The 23,545-nt window shown below is 34.6% G+C and overlaps 1 protein-coding gene across 2 annotated transcripts in view; it reads left to right on the top strand.

Moving 5' to 3' along the window:
• Positions 1 to 1,356: 1,356 nt before the first annotated feature.
• LOC110446176 (endothelin-converting enzyme homolog) overlaps positions 1,357 to 23,545 on the top strand; it is a 67,504-nt gene continuing 45,315 nt past the window's right edge. The window contains exons 1-2 of one of the 2 annotated variants that reach the window (XM_021491191.1): positions 1,357 to 1,894; positions 2,080 to 2,136. The gene's annotated coding sequence lies outside the window, so the exon portion shown is untranslated. Of the gene's footprint in view, positions 1,895 to 2,079; positions 2,137 to 15,367; positions 15,464 to 23,545 lie in introns of those variants that run through there. The other variant, XM_021491192.1, reaches the window with a different exon arrangement.

The raw sequence follows: 23,545 nt of genomic DNA on the forward strand, positions 1-23,545 counted from the left end.
TTATGTAGTACATATTTCAGTTCATGTTGTGTTTTATGTAGTACAGATCTCAGTTTATGTTGTGTTTTATGTAGTACAGTTTTCAGTTCATGTTGTGTTTTATGTAGTACAGAGTTCATTTCATGTTGTGTTTTATGTAGTACAGAATTCAGTTCATGTTGTGTTTTATGTAGTAAAGATTTCAGTTCATGTTGTGTTTTATGTAGTAAAGATTTCAGTTCATGTTGTGTTTTATGTAGTACAGATTTCATTTTATGTTGTGTTTTATGTAGTACAGATTTCAGTTCATGTTATGTTTGATGTAGTACATATTTCAGTTCATGTTGTGTTTTATGTAGTACAGAATTCAGTTCATATTGTGTTTTATGTAGTACAGATTTCAGTTCATGTTGTGTTTTATGTAGTGCAGATTTCAGTTCATATTGTGTTTTATGTAGTACAGATCTCAGTTCATGTTATGTTTTATGTAGTACAGATTTCAGTTCATGTTATGTTTTATGTAGTACAGATTTCAGTTCATGTTGTGTTGTATGTAGTACAGATTTCAGTTTAGGTTGTGTTTTATGTAGTACAGTTTCAGTTCATGTTGTGTTTCATGGGGTATAGATTTGTCTCCTATGTAACATAAATTATTTCCTAATGTGTTTTATGTAGTATATATTTCAGTACCTGTTGTTTCCTATATGGTATAGATTTGTCTCTGTAACATAAATCATTTCCTGGGGTGTTTTATGTAGTACAGATTTCAGTTCCGGTTGTTTTCTATGTGGTATATATTTCAGTACCTGTTGTTTCCTATATGGTATATATTTGTCTCTGTAACATAAATCATTATCTGGGGTGTTTTATGTAGTACAGATTTCAGTTCCTGGTGTTTTCTATGTGGTATAATTGTGTAACCTATGCTTAAGATATAATTTCAAGAGGTTATCTACATATATGTAGTACCGATGTCAGTTAATATTGTGTAATATGTGGTATAGAAATGTACACTGTGCATTCTATTTTATTTCAAGGTGTTCCATGTGGTACATATTTCAGTTCCTGTTGTTTTCTATGTGGTCTAAATGTGTTACCTATGCCTAAGATATCATTTTTAAAGGTTATCTACCTGTATGTAGTACAGATTTTAGTTTATTTTGTTATATGTAGGATATACATGTACACAGTGCTACACATGTGATTTCCCTTAGGTAATCTAGGTGGTACAGATTTCAGTTCCTGGTGTTTTCTATGTGGTACAGATTTCAGTTCCTGGTGTTTTCTATGTGGTACAGATTTCAGTTCCTGTTGTTTTCTATGTGGTATAAATTTGTTCCCTGTGCTACAGATATCATTTCCTGAGGTGTTCTGTGCGATACCACCGTCTACTGTAACTCTGACACAATCCTTGCTGGCGTGTAGAGGGAATATACCAGTAAGTAAGCTAGGCGGCGCGGATTTGGACAACATGATCAATAGGATATCCATTGGGGACTGTGGCAGTGCTACGCACTCTACTGATAAACACACAGGACGGATCGTTCTCTGGCAGGTAGCCGGCTAGGGACCTATACCCACGCGATGCAGTGTAGTCATTCGTTTTACCTATGTAGCTATTGTTTTGGCTTACGGAAAGCTAAGTGAAGTTAGGTCGTGTCACTTTTTGAATGGATATATATATAAAGGAGCACTGAACTTTACGTTAAGTGTGTGTATAACGTAGCGAAACGCAGATTAGGTTTTACCAGATATCAGCAATTTATAAACATATTTCTGGAAATTAATTTATCATACATATCTTCCTAGGATGCAAGTGGCAAATATAACAGTGCTTGGAGAGACCTTTATTTTGTAGATTCCACAATGAAAGGGGCAATGAGAATGAGTTCTTATTGATTTACACGCGTATGAAGTAAGTAATTTAATACACACAATATGTATGTACTTTATCAAATAACTTGTGACTGCTGATTAATATTTGAAGCATACCCGAAAATGTATTGAGTGTTTTGATATTGCTGATGTTGCCTGCTTTTGGATTGCTAGTGCGTTCGTTCTGACTATAGCTGGAAATTGTGGATATTTTCTGCGTTGTAGTTGAGAAGACATTACTTACAGAGGCGCCCCATTCCCATGCATCAAATCATCAATAAGGTAAGAATGATTTCATAACTTTTAAGCTTCTTTACTTGACTTTATCCCCGTATGATGATAATTGATTGTTACATACTCTAGGATACTGAGCGCTGCGTATCGTTATGGACAGCCCGCCGTGGCCTTTATAACGTTTCTTCTCGGCTAAGTATGGAACTTAAATAAAGAGCAAATACCTATAGGATTTAATATCCATCCTAGTCGCATTGGTCCCAATCAACATCGTATCTATATACAAGTTGGCCACTTATTGTCATCACTCTCCACCCGTATTACGTCGTTATTAGAAGTGGAATGACGTCACAATGTTTTGTGAAATAAGACTTGTATTGTGACGTAATAGTTCACTGACGTTTCGATCATGTAAAATCGTTAGTTTGCGAAGACAATTATTTTTTACTATTTTGTGTGCGATAAAATATATATTTACACATGTATCCGTCCGTGTGAGATTGATTATCATTTGTTCCCATCCTTTGGATTTATTATCAAATGATATCTAAAGAAATATCTTTCTAAACTTGATTATCTGAACTAATGACCATCACCGTTTAAGCGTTCTTCACACTCTATGAGTCATCCTTGCTATAAATCATGTTTATAAATGCGATTTTGGTAACCAATATATATATTTATATATAGAAAGACTATAACCAATGCTAATATCCATTCACTTACAAAATACATTAAGGCTGTGTTACATAACCTTTCCTGCCACCTTATTTGTATTCTTTAAACCTTACACTACTTAACAAATCTGTAAAGTCTGTTGTCATACACTTTGGGAAAGCTTGCCGGTGTCATGACCGAATTGCTTTGTAAATCATCGGTACAGTCAAAATCTAAAAATAAACTTTCGGATAAATAAAACTGATTTTGAATAGAAAGAAATGTATAGATAGCGTCAGTCTTATTCCTTCTGAAATTATCATCAAGGAACAAACACACTCTTCTACATCTCCAACTTAGTTCGATTTGTACGGTACAAGTACAACTCAGCCTACAGCTTTGCTCCTTAACTATATGATAAGGGCGACGAGTTGAAATTCCAAATTTACGAACTTAACATTTCTTGATCTTATCATTCCTACTTCACATAAACGGTTAGTATGTTAAGATAATGTATCAATATGAATGGACTTGCCTGATTTCATAATGTCCATGGTATATGTATAATGCTGAAAGCGATGCAGGCTGATGAAGAGTAACCGCAAGTGTTATGGACGCCATAATGATCTGATTGGGAAATATGCAATTTCCTTATTCGATATGAATATCTTAGGTGTTTTTTTTCATTTTGTGGGTCAACGTTATGACGGAAATGAGATATATTTCCTTGTTTGATTTACATATATAAGTTCTTTTTACTAAGCTCATTAATATGTCTTGTTATTCTGTTTGTACTTCCCTGGTTTTCACTTGGAGAACGTAAGCCACATTCGGATTCACATTTCACAGTTCGGAATTCACACCTTTCTTCGTTTGTTTTGTTTCTTTTTCATAATATTTCCCTATCTTACTTACTAAGCTATTTTTAACTTAAGTTCACATTACACTTCATTACAAACCATGTTATTTTGAAGTTGAAATGTAGAGTAATACTACCTTACAGAACAATGTAATTGTCATTTTCACAATTGTGTTAAACTACTTTACAAACCATATTAATAGGGTTCTTGTGATGTTTATGCATTCACGCTCGCAAAGAGTAGGATCATAAGAACGTTTGTAAGGAAGTATGGATCTATAGTGCGGGTGCATTAAAGACATGCTGAATCTCTAGCAGACTTGTATGCTCTCATTATCTGTATTTGAATTCAGTTAATCAAATTTGTATACTAATGGGTTTCATTTAACTGTCACTGACGTTTCTGTTAGGTCAATTCGCTTTCTTATGCATGTTGTATGTATCATAGGATCTGAACACACCACAAATAATACATACCCAACTTTTGCCAAACAAACTGTTGATTGATCAGGCGTTTTGTCTACCATCTTGCATGCGTTGTGAAGTTGTGAAATTACAGGCTATGCATGTAAAGGAAATTAATGCTGTGTCGTTTAAAATGCATTAAGGGCAACTTGTGCTACTGTCAGTTCTAAGGTGTGTGCTGTCTAATTTTTAGTTATCCTATACATCTTCTTATTTTCAAGAAACATGGAGATGTGTTAAAAAACAGGAATTCAACATATATATTAACTGCAATCTGTTGATCCTTACAATTCTCTCGGCTGCTTTTCCCATGTGTTGAAAGGTTGGTCTTTTCTACAATTTAACAGTGTTTGTAGTCGTGTGAAGAAAGGCTATTCGTTTCTCCATCTAAACAATGGTTGCTGTGAGGCTTCGGTATGCGGTCTCCCTGTTTCTCTCATTTCGGAAGCCTGCTTGTTTTGTTAAAATCATGTTAACAGGACAGAAAACTTGAATAGGCTAATGATCAATGTATGTACCCAGGTAATTGGTAGAGTTTTCAACTGTTCAACCTTTCTTTGTTGTGTTTGTGACTTAAATATAAAAAAAACTGTGGAGTATCGAAGAAAAGTTACTCTTCACATTTATTGTTTCGATATTGAATAGAATATATAAACTGCGGTTCATAAACATCAGATGTTAATGAATATTTGAGCAGAGGTTTTTGTGATGATCTGAGAACGTATCAGTACCGTATATTATTATCTGTGATCGAGGTTAGAAGTTTGTTTTGCTAGTATGTCCGGTATCATGATACATTCTGTGGTGTGTAATTGGTCCTTTTATGGCTTGCGTTACAGTTAACGGTTGAGGGGCCGATATCTTTGATATGCATATATTATAATATGTTATTGATACGAAGCAAAAGAGTCAGTTGAACTAAATTGTTCTATAATATAACTAAGCCTGTTAAGCTTAAGCTGGTCATATATAAGTATATGTATATGGTAAAACTGGTTTACTTTATACGGCGGTTGTCATAAAGGTCTATTTAAGTGTTGAAATGTATGGCTGTACCTCTTGCTTATTAGCTGTCATACATCTATATCACAATACTTTACATTTGTAATGTGGTGTGCCCGGCTTTCTATTAATTTATAATTAATTACCTCATTTAAATATGAATATGTAATCTTTAAAACATATAACGCAATTTAAGATGACCTTGTTTTGATCCTTTAGACTGAATATACATATCGTTATGATATTGTATAGTACTGTACATTTTATGTCGTGATTTATTGTAATGACACGTATATGAAACCTGTCTTTATTATCTATTGCATGCATATTGGCGTATACATTGAATACTGTTTACAGATTCTGTGTGTTTTTATGGTGTGAACTCAAGTACAAAAAACATGCAACTTTTTCAGAGAAAATATTTATAATAAGGCATTCAAATGTTATGCATAAAAATACTTTCAACTATTCAGGGAACAGTGATGTCATTGTTGAAGTACACAACAATTAATGACGTCATTAGTATTGTGATGCCACTGTAGACAAATGCACTTATCCATGATCTCAATAATTTTTTAGAAAAATTCACTATGGAAATAACTTGTTTCTGTTCACGGCAATTTAAACCATCTGACATATAGTGTAAACACATTAAGGCGAACCTCAATGTCCACTTAACTAACCTGGTGAAGGAAAGCCGGAATTCCTGGAGAAAAAACACCAACCTACGACCAGTACCTAGCGACTACCCAACGTAGGCCTCGAACCCGCGACCTAGTGGTGGAGGGCTAGTGGTGGCAGACGCCTTAACCACTTCGCCTACCGCGGCCCCTCAATTGTGTTGTAAATTTAAAAAATAAGTACAACATACAACATCTAAGTACATCAATCTGAAATGATATGTATGTAATTAATATGCTTGTTGATTAAAATCCTGCTAAACTGGAGTACATCAACATTAGGTGTGTCATTCGTTAAGATATAACGAATGACATAAATGTGTTAAGTTTAGAGAAATCAAGTTATGATATGACGTATAGATAAATATTATCGTTATTCCTACTGACATAGTTCAGCACACGTCACCATTCCAGAGAGCAAGTGCATCCAGTGTATATTTCACACACATATATATATATATATATATGTACAATATGCCTTATCAGTATGTGGGAAACATTAAATCGTATCATATCTTAATGATTCTGATAAATATACTCAACTATAAAGTGCCCATACATATGTATCAATACGCGACATTGATCTATCGACTTTTTCAAATTTATCATAAATTTTATGAATTTCCTTGACATTTGGTGGGGTAATAAAGTTGTTATGTTATGCAATGGTTGATATATTGTATATATTTAAATCTAATTAAATTAGCATAAGTGAAAGATTTTTTGAATAATATCAAACTCATAAGATGAATTATTCTGATGATGTGAGCCTGCTATTGACTGCGTTCCTTGTTGACGTTGTTGATGTTGCTTGTGGTGGCAGACTCTCCAACAGACTTCGGGTACTCCTATGGTAACAAAAAATGCCTGTCAGCCGGCCCACCTGCTTTTGTTTTTCATATAAGGCTGGGTTTTTTTTGTATAAATTATTAGAAAAATACACCTTTGCAAACTATATTTACTTTACTTAGAGATATGTCAGACTTATACTGACTTGATATAAGGACGTGTAAAGGTAGGGGGCCACATTGGTTTTCTCCGGGTACTCTGGTTTTCTCCGGGTACTCTGGTTTCCTCCTACATTAATACCCACGCGCGCTAACATCCGGGCCAACAAGAGCGATTAATATAAGTTGTTAAAACTTGTTTCATAATTGTTGTAAAATGAATAAAGTTTCTATATGTGCATGTTTAAAAAAGGAATTTATTGACCTTGTCGATCCTATATATCCGCCTGAACTTTCACTCAAGAACACTATACACCCTTTCCTGGTATCCTCGATCTTCACTGTTAAAATTACAATCAGAATTGTTTTATAACAAAGCTGGTGATAAGCCTGATAATTATTTTCCTATCTTGAACTTTCACTTTCCTGATGGCAGCATACTTGTTCCTCAACCTTCCCTAACACTTTGTCTTATTATTCGTGTACTTCTTTCAGTGATCTCCTGGTAGCTTTGTGTTACAGATATCGAGAATTACGGTTTTGTTGACACTTTGGTCTTCTTTTGTCTTTTGTTTGTTCCTTTTTTATATAACCCCCCATAGTTCATGTTCATAGTTTAAATGAATTGCATTCAGTTTTGCAAACATAACTTACTAAAATACCTGCATCAACGATAGCGATTATCGTATAAACATACCTGTATTTCATTTCATTTCAAATCAATTTTATTGTATTCAAAAAGATACAATTGGATTAGGCACAGGCATTGCCTATAAAAGCCCTTTCCAGAGAAAATACACACATTTCATACATTCATATATACATATATATATAGAGAGAGAGTATTATAGAGAAGATGTAGTATATGTTCGAATTAATAGGAGAATACTAGAACCATTTAATACATGTTCACAAAAAATAATACATGTAACTAGAATATCATAGATTTTACCATTTCAATTAATATAGTCTATTTACTTCAATTATTAATAGCCTAGTGTTTGGTTGGAGGCACTTCAAAGAAATTGTCACTATACACAGTGCCATTCTTCCCAATTACACCAGAGTTATTGTTATAACATAGCAAATACAAACACATTGTAATGTAATTTTTAGTATAGTTTAAGTTAAAATCTTCCAGATTTGTCAATAAACTCCAGAACACATGAGAGAATAAATTTTTGAATTAAATAGCACTCAGTTCTACAATCCAGAAGTGTTTTCTTCCAGACAACACAACACGTGTTGGTACATGGCTCGTTAAGAAGAAGAGACGACCCTCTCTACCACCGAGGTCTAGTAATCTAAACTTAAAAAGACGTTACGATCAACCAAAGTAATCACGTAATTGAACCAGACTTACAGTGCGTCCATCAGCGCGTATCTCTGATGCACTCAACAGACAAGGTGGGCAGGGACAAACAACCGTCTAGGGGTTGCACTGATGACAGTATGCACGCCGGAACGGTCCCCATGTGTCGATTGTTTAGGAAACCCGACAACAGAGGAGCGGTGTTCCTCAGTCCCCGACACATTGTGTCTCCATACACCTCGCTTAATGGTTACACTGGCAGGCTGTGCTAAGGTCACTTCTGTTTTAAATGAATAAGATATTCTAAAACTAGCCATGTTTCTAACGGACTACATTCTCATGACATTTTCATTGCAACCTACACCATGGCCAGTCATGCCTGTTCCAAACATATTAGGACTTCCCGTCAATCGCTATCAATCTCTTATTTCCAACATATCCCTATTCATCTCTATGTTCGTTTCATACTATTACCTTTTATCAGACAGCTCTGTGTTTCGTCTTTATGCGTATACCTTTGTCTTTGTTGGTATTATCCAAACGCAGCATAGAATATTTGCAATATTATGTTATATTACATGTGAGACTGCTCTTTTATGTATCTCCAGCTTTCAAACTACTATTTCCGATTAAATTCTTTTGAATCTTATTTGTTCGCTGTAAAAGTATTTCGAAATCATATAGAGTCAGACAACCAATTTGTATGTTATGAGTTAGTATAGAGGTCATCAAGTTCACAGCCCTTTCTTACTTACATTTGTATACCCATACAGAAAGATAATTGATGCAATAACATGATTCTTCAGAAAAAATTCCTTCCTTACTCATAAGGAAAAGGTAACTATACTATGCTGTCTCTATAAAGGTTAGATCCTTATTAATTGGTATCACCAGCTGTGTCCGGCCATCGGCAAATAACGAACCAGCCACATTTAGGTTGCGTTATTGAAAATATGTTTGTTTTCTTAACGCTATTGGTCGGTACTAGTGCAAAGGAAGCAATACGTTTAATACGATGCCAGTAAAAGTCATCCTTAGAATGACAATCATCCTTCAGCCAAATTTCTGTTACTAATCACGTTGGTTAGATGGAATAGAAATAACAGTAATGTAAATGATAGTGCTCTACACCAAACACAAGATCTATCATAAACATAAAAACTTCTATGTAATGATTTCGTCATAAGGCGTTAGTCACTCCTGGTACTGATATATAGAAATTTCGTTAAACATATAGAAAAAACGGATTTCCCTGTTGCAAAGCACAAAAGCAAAATATGCCTCAATGTCAACACTCCAGGACAAAAAGCACCACAATGTCAAAAACAAACACGAAACATTACATAACGTCAACACATAAGGTAAATAATAACAACTCCGTCAACACAAAAAGAAAGGATATTCCAACACATTCACATACTAAAGAGTCGATCCTACCTACAAAATCCTAACTAAAACTATTAAAAAAGACAGACAAGTACCAGATAACATTAACGACTAAATAAATGAGACAGTTTAAAATGTACAAGGAGGTAGAATATTCCGGAATGAATGTCGCCTTCTGCTTTAACGAAGACCCTCCAAGTTAATACCTGGTTATGACGACGCAACCAGATAGAACACTCATGGACGTCATCATAATCTTATCAATAGATATTTATTTCTATGACATTTTAGAAACCATAATTCATGAAACAAATTCTTAAATGGTGCCTGTGGTTTTTTTTGTTCTTTTTTTTTTTAAATGTTTGAGTAACGATTGGGCCTAAAACAGTGCTCATGTTGTCCGTATTTGCGGGAAATATTTGAAATGTTTCAGATAACATAAATCTAAAGACATGCACTGAATTGATGCATGTGACGTGCATGATTTATAGTTGTTTTTTTAACGATTGAGTTTGCGGTCATTGGTCTAAACACAGTGCTGAATTGAGACTGTTTATATGAAATGTTTTAGTTACCGTAACTTCCTAAAAAGGCCCTGAATTAATGAATGTTTTTATGTGAAACATTTTGGCCACGTCTCTATGGTTTTTCATTAATGTCTGTCAGATATAGGTTATCCCGCCAGTAACACCGTCACCACAGATACAAGTTTTAATGGCTTCCTAGTGGGTATAAAATGTCGTTCGAGGAAGACTTATAAGCGTTAAGATATCTCTTCTGCCAGAATGACTGTAATATACCGGGTATGTTGTATGCTAGTGCAAATTTAGATATTTAGATACATGCAGAGTAAAAAAAACCAGCACGCAGTCAATACCATTACCCGATCAGCGTTTAATTAATGTAGATGACATTCTCTGGATATTAATGTCAATGGTTTCAGATAAGTATTATACATAAAAGATATCATTTCAAATTTTTCAGATGAAAAAGTTTAGACCCTTCTTGAGCCAGTCCTCTTGTATGACCTTTTTTAACTGCTTTGTTAACCCATATCTGGATTATTGCTCAACTGTTTGGGGTAAAAGTTCAAAAAATAATATTGTAAAATTAGAACGCCTGCAAAAGAGAGAAGCCAGAAATATTTTAAAATGTAATTTTTCCACACCTTCCCGTGATATGTTCTAAAAACTAAATTGGTTACCTTTTCACAAAAGAGTTTTATACAATCAAGTAGTTTTTATGAACAAGAAACCTAATAATTTAGCTCCACAAAATTTGAATGATTTTACGTGTATGTCTGATGTTCAGGGTACAAGACCATCATTAGTCCGAATTATTCTGACGTTTTATCGACTTTTTTATATCGGTCTGTCGTCGATTAACGTCAGAACTCCGGCCCTCTATAATATGCGGGAATTAAGCGACCCGCGCCCGGGTCGCACTTCAAACTGATATTTTAGAAACAAATCGACACTTTCACACACATGTCGCACATGGATCAGACAATTTTACTTGAAATGATTTATGATTTCCTCCCTTATCCTGTATTTTATACATGTATATTTCTTAAAGCTGTAAATGTTGTACATTTTATTATATATTGTATCTTGACCATGTGTAAGATGAGCTTCATGCTCAATATGTTAAATAAAGCCTTTATTATTATTATTATAAATGTATCTAACATGTTTTTTAAAGATTATATGTTTCGTATCTGGCATCATTAAATGATGAAGTATTGTAAAGGACATTACGTATTGATAATACTTTAAAGAAAAGGACACTGTTTGGTATTAAAGAAAACCAATTAATGATTGTCTATAGAGAGGGAATCAATTTGTTACACAGCAGATGTAGAGAACAAAATATGGTTGCTGAAGATCACATATACATTGCGCAATTGACTCGAAAACCTTAAATAACCTTATGCGTAGTACTCTAAGACCTTATTTTCAATTTTGACAAGGAATCCCGGGTGTTTTCCGAAACAGAGCTGTTTTTAATGATTTGTTTTTAAGCAATTTAGAGAATAACGCATGCGCGGGTTATTTTCGAAGCCTTTTGAATAACCAAGCTTTCAAGTTGATAGAAGAGAAATTTAAAAGTGCATTTTATTGATGAACATATACCTTGTGAACAGTTAGACCAGGGTTGTTTATTTTTGGGGGAAAAAAGTAAATTTAAAAAGATGTGATAATGTTTTCTAAAGGGCCCTTATAAAAAATGGCATGCTATTCATTAGTATCTACGTGTTGTCCTATGCTACGTCATCATAATAACATTGAAATGATAATCCTCAGCGGGGCTAAAATAATTCCGGAAAACGAATTGCAAGTGAACAAAATATATATTTATTTTAGGAATTCATGCATGGTAAAATTTGAGATAAAGAAAATAAAAAGATGCTGATTGTTTTCATATTAAGTCAAGAAACAAAACACATGCATACCCAAGTCGTTGCATTACTTTCTTAATATATTTAGCAATGCATCAACTCTCAGTACAAATCATTCTCACATACACAACAATACTACAAGTTAACGACAAACATTATATATCCCCGAAGGCCCCATTACGTCACAAATGAGTGAGAATGGTGAGGCGATTTGGTTGTAGATACCTATAAGGATGTAGATATCTATGTGTAGAAGATAGGCTATATTTATTACGGTTTCAGACGTAATTGAAATTAAACAATATCTCCACGTCGTCAAATGTGTTGGGCTGTTCTCGAAAAGGTGTTGCCTTATTGTATCCAATTTACTTACGTTTTCTTTATTTTTCGTTTATCTAATCATTTGCCAACCAACACTTCCAAAGCCATTTTCACTGCAAAGCTACATACACAATAAAGAAACCAGACGATATTTAAGGATACATGCAATATATTCATGAGTTGTTGACAGTTTTGTGAGTAAATTATACAGGAGAAGCAGAATAAACACGAATTCCTCATAGCTTTAATGTCTATGGTTGAGTTCGTAAAACATTTTGAAATAAACGAAAGTGTCACCGAACGAGCATCAAGGCGAAATGCACAAAACAATAATCAAAACCTCACAAAAGCAGTTGGACAGTTTTCAAACGTTTCATGTACAAGAAGAAGCAAAAAAGGTTCAGAAAATCATTCAGATCGGAATAACAATGCAGAATGAATGTTACAAATGGTGCCATCAATGTATTGTATATATGGTTGTGAAAATGCAAGTAATGTACGCTTCGCTTAATGTATGGAAATGACCCTCCGATTGATTTGAATCTTAATGTATGGAAATGACCCTCCGATTGATTTGAATGACATCTGACAGTGTTGCATTGAATCTAATATTCTGCAACAATTATATCCAATAAAACCACCAACAATACCATAGGTATACTAATATACAACATTTACATATCGAGGCCATGCACACATTACATAACTATCATAGTTTAATAACTCGGAATACATAGACCGGATCGTAACTTAAAACCATAACTTGATCAACTAAGAGTCGTATATCAATTGAAAAGATAATACTGGAACCTTAAACTGGAAAACACCTTTTTTCATAGCTGTCTTTTGAATGTAGAGGGAGTTTCGACTATTTTACATAAGTTGAAATATTATTTCACACACAAAAATTGGTCACTGCTTTTCCGAAACCCTTAGATCCATTATGTCACGGTCTGTTGATTACCTTGCGCGTGTCTAATACACCAAATGTTTCTTAGGTGTCGATATTCTGAATCAAAATACAGATACATAGAAAGGTGTCGGTAACTCGAGCAAGGAAACAGATATAATATTGGTAACCCAAATCACTATACAGATATAAAATGTAGTTTTGGTAACTCAAGCAATGCTATAGATATAAAGTAAAGTGATGGTAGCCCGTATCACGCTGTAAATACAATTTAAGGTGTCGGTAACCTGAATAACCGATTTGATACAAAGTAAATGATGTAATTATTCTATTAAATACAAAGAAGGGTAACGGTTACCTGAATAACACTATAAAATACAATGCAAGATTTAGGTAACCTGAATAATCCTATAAAATACAAAGCATCCTATAAATACAATGTACGGTAAAGGGTAACTGAATTACCCTATACAATACAAAGTAAGATAATGGTAACCTGAATTATCCAATTAAATACAAAATATAAGGTAAAGGTAACCTGAATTACCATATAAAATACAAAATATAAGATAAAGGTACACTAAATTACCATATAAAATACAAAATATAAGATAATGGTAACCTGAACTATCCTATAAAATACCAAATATAAGGTAAAGTTAACCTGAATTATCCTATAAAATACAAAATATAAGATAAAGGTAACCTGAATTACAATAGAAAATACAAAATATAAGATAAAGGTAACCTGAATTATCCTATAAAATACAAAGTATAAGGTAAAGGTAACCTGAATTGTTCTATAAAATACAAAATATAAGATAAACGTAACCTGAATTATCCTATAAAATACAAAGTTTAAGGTAGAGGTAACCTGAATTGTCCTATAAAATACAAAATATAAGATAAACGTAACCTGAATTATCCTATAAAATACAAAATATAATGTAAAGGTTACCTGAATTACAATATAAAATACAAAATATAAGATAAAGGTAATCTGAATTATCCTATAAAATACAAAATATAAGATAAAGGTAACCTGAATTATCCTATAAAATACAAAGTATAAGGTAAAGGTAACCTGAATTACAATATAAAATACAAAAAATATGAGATAAAGGTAACCTGAATTATCCTATAAAATACAAAAGATAAGATAAACGTAACCTGAATTATCCTATAAAATACAAAGTATAAGGTAAAGGTAACCTGAATTATCCTATAAATACCGAAAAAGACATAGATTACCTGAATAACCCTATAAAATACAATGTATGGTATATGCTACCTGAATAACCCTATAAGATACAATAAGGTATAAGTTACATGAGTTGTCCTATAAAATACAAAGTAAGATTCAGGTTACCGTAAAAAACCTATAAAATACAAAGTAAGGTATATGGTATCTGAATTACCACATAAACACGAAGTAAGGTAAGGGTATTTCAATTACCCTATACAATATAAAGTAAGCAAAGGTAACCTGAATTTAGTCTAGTGGAAGGACGCCGGGCTCGTGACCGAAGGGTTGCAGGTTTGATTAACGTCACGGCACTGTGTTGTATCTTTGAGCAAAGGTGCTTTACTCCGCTTGTTACAGTCTACTCAGCTGGAAATGAGTTTGTGGTTGGGCAGTGCCTGAAATGTTGAGCGCCGAAATAGCAGCACCGGCTGTATGCTCCCCAGGGAAGATATTAGCTGGTTGCAAAGGCCCTATAACCACGGATAATAATTTGTGAACCGCTTTGAGACGACCTACGAACTAGGTTGTGCTAAAGCAATATATAAGAACCTCGAATTATTATAGTTATTTATTATTCATTACCCTATAAATACGAAATAATTTTAAGGTAACTTGAGTTACCCTATTTATATGAAATAAGGTATAGATAGCATGCATTACCCTTTAGATATAAGATGCCGATTCGGTACATAGCTAGATGTGTGTTTACCGAGTAGGGTATTGATACAATGTAAAATGTGATATCACCTGTGATCTACGGCCCTCACTTCCAATCCAATCCTCTCTCCACATTCATCCGGGATTAAAAACTCCTGTACAAGTGTCATTTTGAACGAGGGATCTATTGAGGTTCGACATGTGTACAACCTCATCATTATCCGTGCTCGGTGTCGTAAATAATCGAAACATCCATGTGAAATATTGTATATTCGTATGTACACACTAGATCTCCCAATACTGTAGATCGACGGCCAAATCCGGCCATTATGCTTTCAACCCTGCAAGGATTATAATTAGAAGCATTCGTATATATTTATACATATCAGACGCATTTTTAATCCCCTATACTGTGTCGTCTAGCTGAAATGTTCTGTATTTAAGTGGAAGCTGAGTCTTCGTCATATTACAAAGACTTTTACTTGATTTCAACATTGGATCTTGTCGTCAGTGTTCAACTACAGTTCATAAACAAGTAAGTGTTGGGATGTATTATTGAAAACGTTTATATTTAAAGGTAGATTTAGTTAAGTTGATAAAGCGGGTCTTTAGAAAATGTTTATTGTTTTTATCTAAATCGAACTAGTCAATTGCTAAATTAAAGATATAACGTTCAGTTTCCGTTTGCAAATTTACTTATAATAAGACAAGCATTATAAACAAAAGTAACCTTTTTTGGAACTCCTTTTTTCCATATTTGTATCATTCGGACATTGTCAAGTGATAGATGTCGTAACGACAAAGGAGATATCTAGCCGCGTAGTAATTTGTTCGGGGTGATTGGTTTGCTAATTAATAAGTAAAAATTACAAAGCTTTATTTTCACTTTTTCAGCACAATGGTTGTTATCGTTATACTACAAATTGTCCTGGTATCGTTCGTTATGAATCAGTTCTCATATAGCTAACTACATGTAGAACTTACGCATGTGTGATAGAACTACATTGTGACTGAATATGAGAAATCGAGGAGTGACGTCAAAGGGCTCCAATTTCAAAAAACATCATTCCATATTTCGGGCGTTTAATTAATCAAACTGATGAAAGGTACTCATTTGATTGACATTTCCATGTAATTATCAGTTATGCAGTTAATACATTGCCAGAGAGAAGAGCAAGCGATTGTTGTAAAAAAAAAAAAAAAAAAAAAAAAGGGAAATCCTTATCATGTCATCAAATAGAGATATTCGTATCATGTCATCAGATAGAAATATATGTTTCATGTCATCAAATAGAGATATTCTGATCATGTCATTCAATACAGATATCAGTATTATGTCATCAAAAAGGGATATCCTTATCATGTCATCAAATAGGGATATCCTTAATATGTCATCCAATGGAGATATTCGTATCATGTCATCAGATAGAAATATCTGTTTCACGTCATCCAAAAGAGATATTCTGATCATGTCATTCAATATAGATATCAGTATTATGTCATCCAATAGAGATATCCGTTTCATGTCATCAACTAAGAATATTCGTATCATGTCATCGAATAGAGATATCCGTATCTTGTCATCAATTAGGGTATCCGCATTATGTCATCACATAGAAATATCCGTATCATATCAAAAATAGAAGTATCCGTATCATGTCATCTAATACAGATATCCGTATCATGTCATCAAAAAGAGATATCCATATCATGTCATCAAAAAGAGGTATCCGTATCTTGTCATTCAATAGAGATATCCTGATCATGTCATCAGATAGAAATATCTGTTTCATGTCATCGAAAAGACACGTCCATATCATGTCATCGAAAAGACACGTCCATATTATGTCATCTAATTCAGATATCCGTATCATGTCATCGAATAGAGATATCCGTATCATGTCATCAACTAAGAATATTCGTATCATGTCATCGAATAGAGATATCAGTATCTTGTCATCAAATAGGGTATCCGCATTATGTCATCACATAGAAATATCCGTATCATGTCCAAAAAAAAAGTATCCGTATCATGTCATCAAAAAGAGATATCAATAGCATGTCATCAAAAAGAGGTATCAGTTTCATGTCATCCAATAGAGATATCCTGATCATGTCATCCAATAGAGTTATCCGTATTAAGTCATCGAATAGAGATGTCCTTATCTTGTCATCTAATACAGATATCCGTATCATGTCATCGAATAGAGATATCCTTATCATGTCATCGAATAGAGTTATCCGTATCTTGTCATCGAATAGAGCTGTCCGTGTTAAGTCATCGAATAGAGCTGTCCGTATTAAGTCATCGAATAGAGATGTCCTTATCATGTCATCAAATAGGGTATTCGTATTATGTCATCAAATAGAAATATCCGTATCATGTCAAAAAATAGAAGTATCCGTATCATGTCATCAAATAGGGATATCCATATCATGTCATCAAAAAGAGATATTCGTATCATGTCATCAAAAAGAGATATCCGTATTATGTGAACAATTAGAGATATCCGTAGCATATCATCAATAAGGGATATCCCTATAGTATTATAAGATATATATATATATATATATATATCATGTTACCAAAAGCAGATGTCCATATGGAAACATCATATATAGATACCCATACCATAACATTTAATATTGCTTTAAGCCTGTAGCTTACCGACTTTTATCTTCAGTAATGATAAGGATTATTAGTGGCGGTACCAACTCACTTAAAGCCTGGTTATCTTACCGACTATTACCTTCTTTTACCTTCAGTAATGATGATGATTTTTAACTGCAGTACCAACCAACTTAAAGCCTGGTTAGTCTACTGATTAGAACCTATAGCAACATTTATGATTTCTTACTCGGGACCCAGTCCCGACAGAGGAACAAAGTTTTCACAGAACATTTGAAATTATCAGATCCTTCAAAAAACATTGTTTTAAACGCTCGTTCAGTTAATTTCAGGCTGAGTGCAATTGAACCCCGTTTACCAATAGCAGGAAAATGTCAAGTCGGAATTAACCTCGGACACTAAATATAAGGACCACTCTCTCTGGGTAGCAATATTAAAACTTAAAACATAACAAAGGTTAAGACTTACAATATAATCGTACTGTATTGTTATTTTTTGAAGATTTTTTTTTCAATTCAGCATATTATAAAATCAATATGTAATTTTGCTTCCTTGGTAAGTCAGAATCTTTTTCCTTATCTCTTTTAAGTTGAGTTATTTTTAAGATTTTAAATTATATTTCCTCAAACGTTTAGAATTAAGTAGGTCCTATGGTGTGAGAAATGCTCTCCGTGTCGAGGACCAGCATTATTGAAATCGACAACTGTTACATATCCACCTTGCCCTTGCCATATATAAATCTGAATGTAATATCACATCGGGATACACCTAAACTTGGTACAATTGTCATCACTGCTACCCTGTCATATTTACCATTCCAATAAATAACATAGTACCGATATTTACCTGTGCAATTCAAACGTAATCTTCCATTTATAACTTAATAGATATATGACTATTTCAAAAAACCTCAACTAATTAACTTATTCATCCCTGAAATTCCATACTGAACTATTTCAACCTTTAAATGGAAGAGTTCAAATGTGTCTTCAGGGGAAAATGAGTCCGCTTGTTTACATATGTAGATTTCGTTTGGATGTGACCTTACAACAAAGATAAATGTTAAACTTTTTGTATGGTCACCTGCAGAAAGGTTTTCATAGTGTTATACTAAGCAATTTACCATTTCTCATTCATTTTGCCAATAGAAACTATGATAAAATGATGATTTGGAAAGTAATTGCATTTTTTCTATTTCAACATAAGTACGTTTGTGGAACATGACTTGCAATAATCAAATCATTTCTTACATTCACTCTATTTTAATTATCTAAAAAATCATACACGATGGCGCGTCTAATAACTGCGGCGCAGTAAATCTATGTGTCATTAATTATATGACAAGTGTAAAATGCATATCAGATATTCTCTAACCTGTCAGAAATTGATTTGCGATGTTGCTTTTTTTTAATAACAACCACCTGTCGTGTCGTTTTTCATATGGTTTTACAAAGATGAGATGTGCTTACCCACGAATACAACTCTTGCCATTTGTGTTTTGTGCGCAAATTGATTATTCAGGAAGGCGTAACTTGTCATGTAGTTCCCATCAAATCTGTCAAAACAAGAAACAGTTCATGTCATAATCTAATTGCTTATTAATTTATGTAGACATGCGATTTGCTGTCAGGATCTGTCTAGCATGCTTGTGAGGTAATGTTTCCAGATATTTGTATACTTTATACAGACGTACACATATGTGTACCCTTATATATCAGCCTATGCATGTTCAGAATAGTTTTTGTAAATTGTGTTAGGAATGTTATTTCCTAAAGCCGTGCTACTTCTCTAACTGGTCTTTGTGAGGTAGTATATCTGTGTAACACTTACTGTAATGCTGCAGTTACTTTCAATAATATCGCTGAAATCATCTTAATGAGCTGAATGTGCATGTACAATGTAACAGGTAACTGAACTATATACAACGGATAATTAACTAGATTTAACTCGACGCGTAAGCTTCGTAAATACCACCGCAAAGTGTGAAGCCCATTCGTAAACAATTGCTAAGATATGCTGAGAAAATATGTATAACATTGTATTTTAGGACGTGTGGTCATGGTCAAAGGTGAAAGCTCAAATTGAGGTAACTGTAAACTTGCTTTAAGATGCGACATACCACCTTCACATGATGAACCTATAAAACAAAGTTTGGTGTGAATTCATGAAAAAGCTGTTGAGATTAATATGCTCTGGAAACCATAATGTTGGTATTTGAGGTCACGGTCAAAGGTCGAAAAATGGTCAAAATGGCCTCATCTTAGGGGGCAACAAAACGCCTTTCCATGAGATCGATGTACACCTAAACACTGTGATGCCCAGTCATGAAACAGTCCCTGAGGTATGCTCCAAACTACAATCGTGAAGACGGACGCACGGATGCAAGGACGAAGCAAATACTGTATGTATCCGACTCGAAACAGAAAAAAGGAAACCTCCTCATGCTAATGTAATCGTTGGAATCATAAATCAGTTATGTAACATGAATTTTCCTCCTATTGTTGTTTAATTAAAATGTCCTCATCATCAGCCTTCGTCATATTTCAGGCCAATACATGGTACATGTATGTCCTATCTCTAACTTTGACGGTAACTGAACTAGATCATGCATACCAAAACAGTCTTATCATTATCGGTCCTATTGTCACAGAAGTTGTATTCAATTTCAATGAAAGGTGAATAATCTACTTCAAGACATCAGTCTAATGAACGATGTCGACAATCCTACTTTATTCTGTCGAGACATGAGCTTGTCGCCTAACTTATCAAGCTATTACAACGTGGCCATGGTAAACACTGGCAAACACTGGCACAAATGGCTTGTGGTCAAAGGCAATGACAGCAATGTTGTTATACATCACACTTGTTAAATGCGTAGGGGTAAATACCAGGACTGCCGGTATTGCAGTTATATTATAATGTGTACACCATTCTAAATGGCCAGAGTAGACTTTTAACTTAATGAAACTGAACTTATACAAAGGTTGTTAAAAGAAGGGATATTTGAGAGTTGGTCGATCTTTTTCACTTAATATTGGTGGTGTTTGGAATTTCGAGAACTGCGAACATTTCGTTATTCTCCAGACGTGTTTCACAGGATGGTGGGTCCTGCTATCAACAGTCACCTCATTACCGATTTCATGTTCCTTTCCTTTCCTTTTCTCAGAAGTTATAAACAGTTACTATATAGTTTCTATACATTTGTCTGTAGAAACCGTTCATATAATTTGTTCCTAATATAATGTTGGATGCGTCCTCCAATGGCCATTAAACTAATGTTATAGGTTTTCTATCGGAGTACGTGGAAGTTGTTAAGGCTTCATCTCCGTGTCTGTTGTAATAGCATACTCGTCCAACGAATTGCTTATCAATTATGAATAACATACTTTCTTCGATTAATCCTATCGAAATTGACATTTTGTTTGAGATCGTAGTTTCTTTCATTTTTCTTGTTATGTTTCCTCGGTTACTTTGTTGTCTTAATGTGAGGACTTTCTCTTCGTTATATATTTTACATGCACGCTTATAAAAATATGTACAGAGCATACGATTGTCCATGCAAGTTGGATGAACCATAATTTGTTCGTAAAAGCCCTGTGAGCTGGTTGGTGCAGGCTTGCATATAACGATTATACCGTCATACATATATTTACTTTATAATAACACTGTGATAATAAGCATGTCCCCTGTTTACGACGTGTTTGTTCACATGTCCCTTTTTGTGATGTGATAACACACATGTCCCTTGTTTGTGATGTGATAAAACACATGTCCCTTGGTTGTGATGTGATAACACACCTGTCCCTTGTTTGTGATGTGATAACACACATCTCCCCTGTTTGTGATTTGATAACACACATGTCCCCTGTTTGTGATGTGATAACACACATGTCCCTTGTTTGTGATTTGATAACACACACGTCCCCTGTTTGTGATGTGATAACACACATGTCCCTTGTTTGTGTGATGTGATAACACACATGTCCCCTGTTTATGATGTGATAACACACATGAGATAACACACATGTCCCCTGTTTGTGATGAGATAACACACATGTCCCTTGTCTGTGATGTGATAACACACATGTCCCTTGTTTATAACACACATGTCCCCTGTTTGGCATGTGATAAAACACATGTCCCTTGTTTGTGATGTGATAACACACATCTCCCCTGTTTGTGATTTGATAACACACATGTCCCCTGTTTATGATGTGATAACACACATGAGATAACACACATGTCCCCTGTTTGTGATGAGATAACGCACATGTCCCTTGTTTGTGATGAGATAACACACATGTCCCTTGTTTGTGATGTGATAAAACACATGTCCCTTGTTTGTGATGTGAGAACACACATGTCCCCTGTTTGTGATGTGATAGCACACATGTCCCCTGTTTGTGATGTGATAACACACACATGTCCCTTGTTTGTGATGAGATAACACACCTGTCCCTTGTTTGTGATGTGATAACACACATCTCCCTTGTGTGTGATTTGATAACACACACGTCCCCTGTTTGTGATGTGATAACACACATGTCCCTTGTTTATAACACACATGTCCCCTGTTTGTGATGTGATAACACACATGTCCCCTGTTTGTGATGTGATAAAACACATGTCCCTTGTTTGTGATGTGATAACACACCTGTCCCTTGTTTGTGATGTGATAACACACATGTCCCCTGTTTGTGATTTGATAACACACATGTCCCCTGTTTGTGATGTGATAACACACATGTCCCCTGTTTGTGATGCGATAATACACATGTCCCTTGTTTGTGATGTGATAACACACATGTCCCCTGTTTGTGATACGATAACACACATGTCCCCTGTTTGTGATACGATAACACCACACATATCCCTTTTGTGATACGACAACACACATGTTCCTTGTATGTGATATAATAATACACACGTCCCCTGTTTGTGATATGATAACACACGTCCCCTGTTTGTGATATGATAACACACGTCCCCTTTTTGTGATGTGATAACACACACGTCCGCTGTTTGTGATATGATAACACACGTCCCCTGTTTATGATGTGATAACACACATGTCCCCTGTTTGATATTTGATAACACACATGTCCCCTGTTTATGATGTGATAACACACAGGTCCCCTGTTTATGATGTGATAACACACGTCCCCTGTTTATGATGTGATAACACACATGTCCCCTGTTTGTGATGTGATAATACACACGTCCCCTGTTTATGATGTGATAACACACATGACCCCTGTTTATGATGTGATAACACACATGTCCCCTGTTTATGATGTGATAACACACATGTATCCTGTTTGTGATTTGATAACACACGTCCCCTGTTTGTGATGTTATAACACACACGTCCCCTGTTTGTGATGTGATAACACAAGTCCCCGGTTTGTGATATGATAACACACGTCCCCTGTTTGTGATGTTATAACACACATGTCCCTTGTTTGTGATGTGATAACACACATGTCCCCTGTTTGTGATGTGAAAACACACATGTCCGGTTTTGTGATGTGATAACAAGATGTCCCTTGTTTGTGATACGATAATACACATGTTCCTTGTATGTGATATGATAATACACACGTCCCCTGTTTGTGATATGATAACACACGTCCCCTGTTAGTGATGTTATAACACACACGTCCCCTGTTTGTCCGTCCCCGGTTTGTGATATGATAACATGATGTGATAACACACGTCCCCGGTTTGTGATATGATAACACACGTCCCCTGTTAGTGATGTTATAACACACACGTCCCCTGTTTGTGATGTGATAACACCCGTCCCCGGTTTGTGATATGATAACACACGTCCCCTGTTTGTGATGTGATAACACACATGTCCCTTGTTTGTGATGTGATAATACACATGTCCCCTGTTTGTGATGTGATAACACACATGTCCGGTTTTGTGATGTGATAACACACATGTCCCTTGTTTGTGATACGATAATACACATGTTCCTTGTA

This window comes from Mizuhopecten yessoensis, unplaced genomic scaffold (genome assembly GCF_002113885.1).
Source record: "Mizuhopecten yessoensis strain PY_sf001 unplaced genomic scaffold, ASM211388v2 scaffold2599, whole genome shotgun sequence".
Taxonomy (NCBI): Eukaryota; Metazoa; Mollusca; class Bivalvia; order Pectinida; family Pectinidae; genus Mizuhopecten; species Mizuhopecten yessoensis.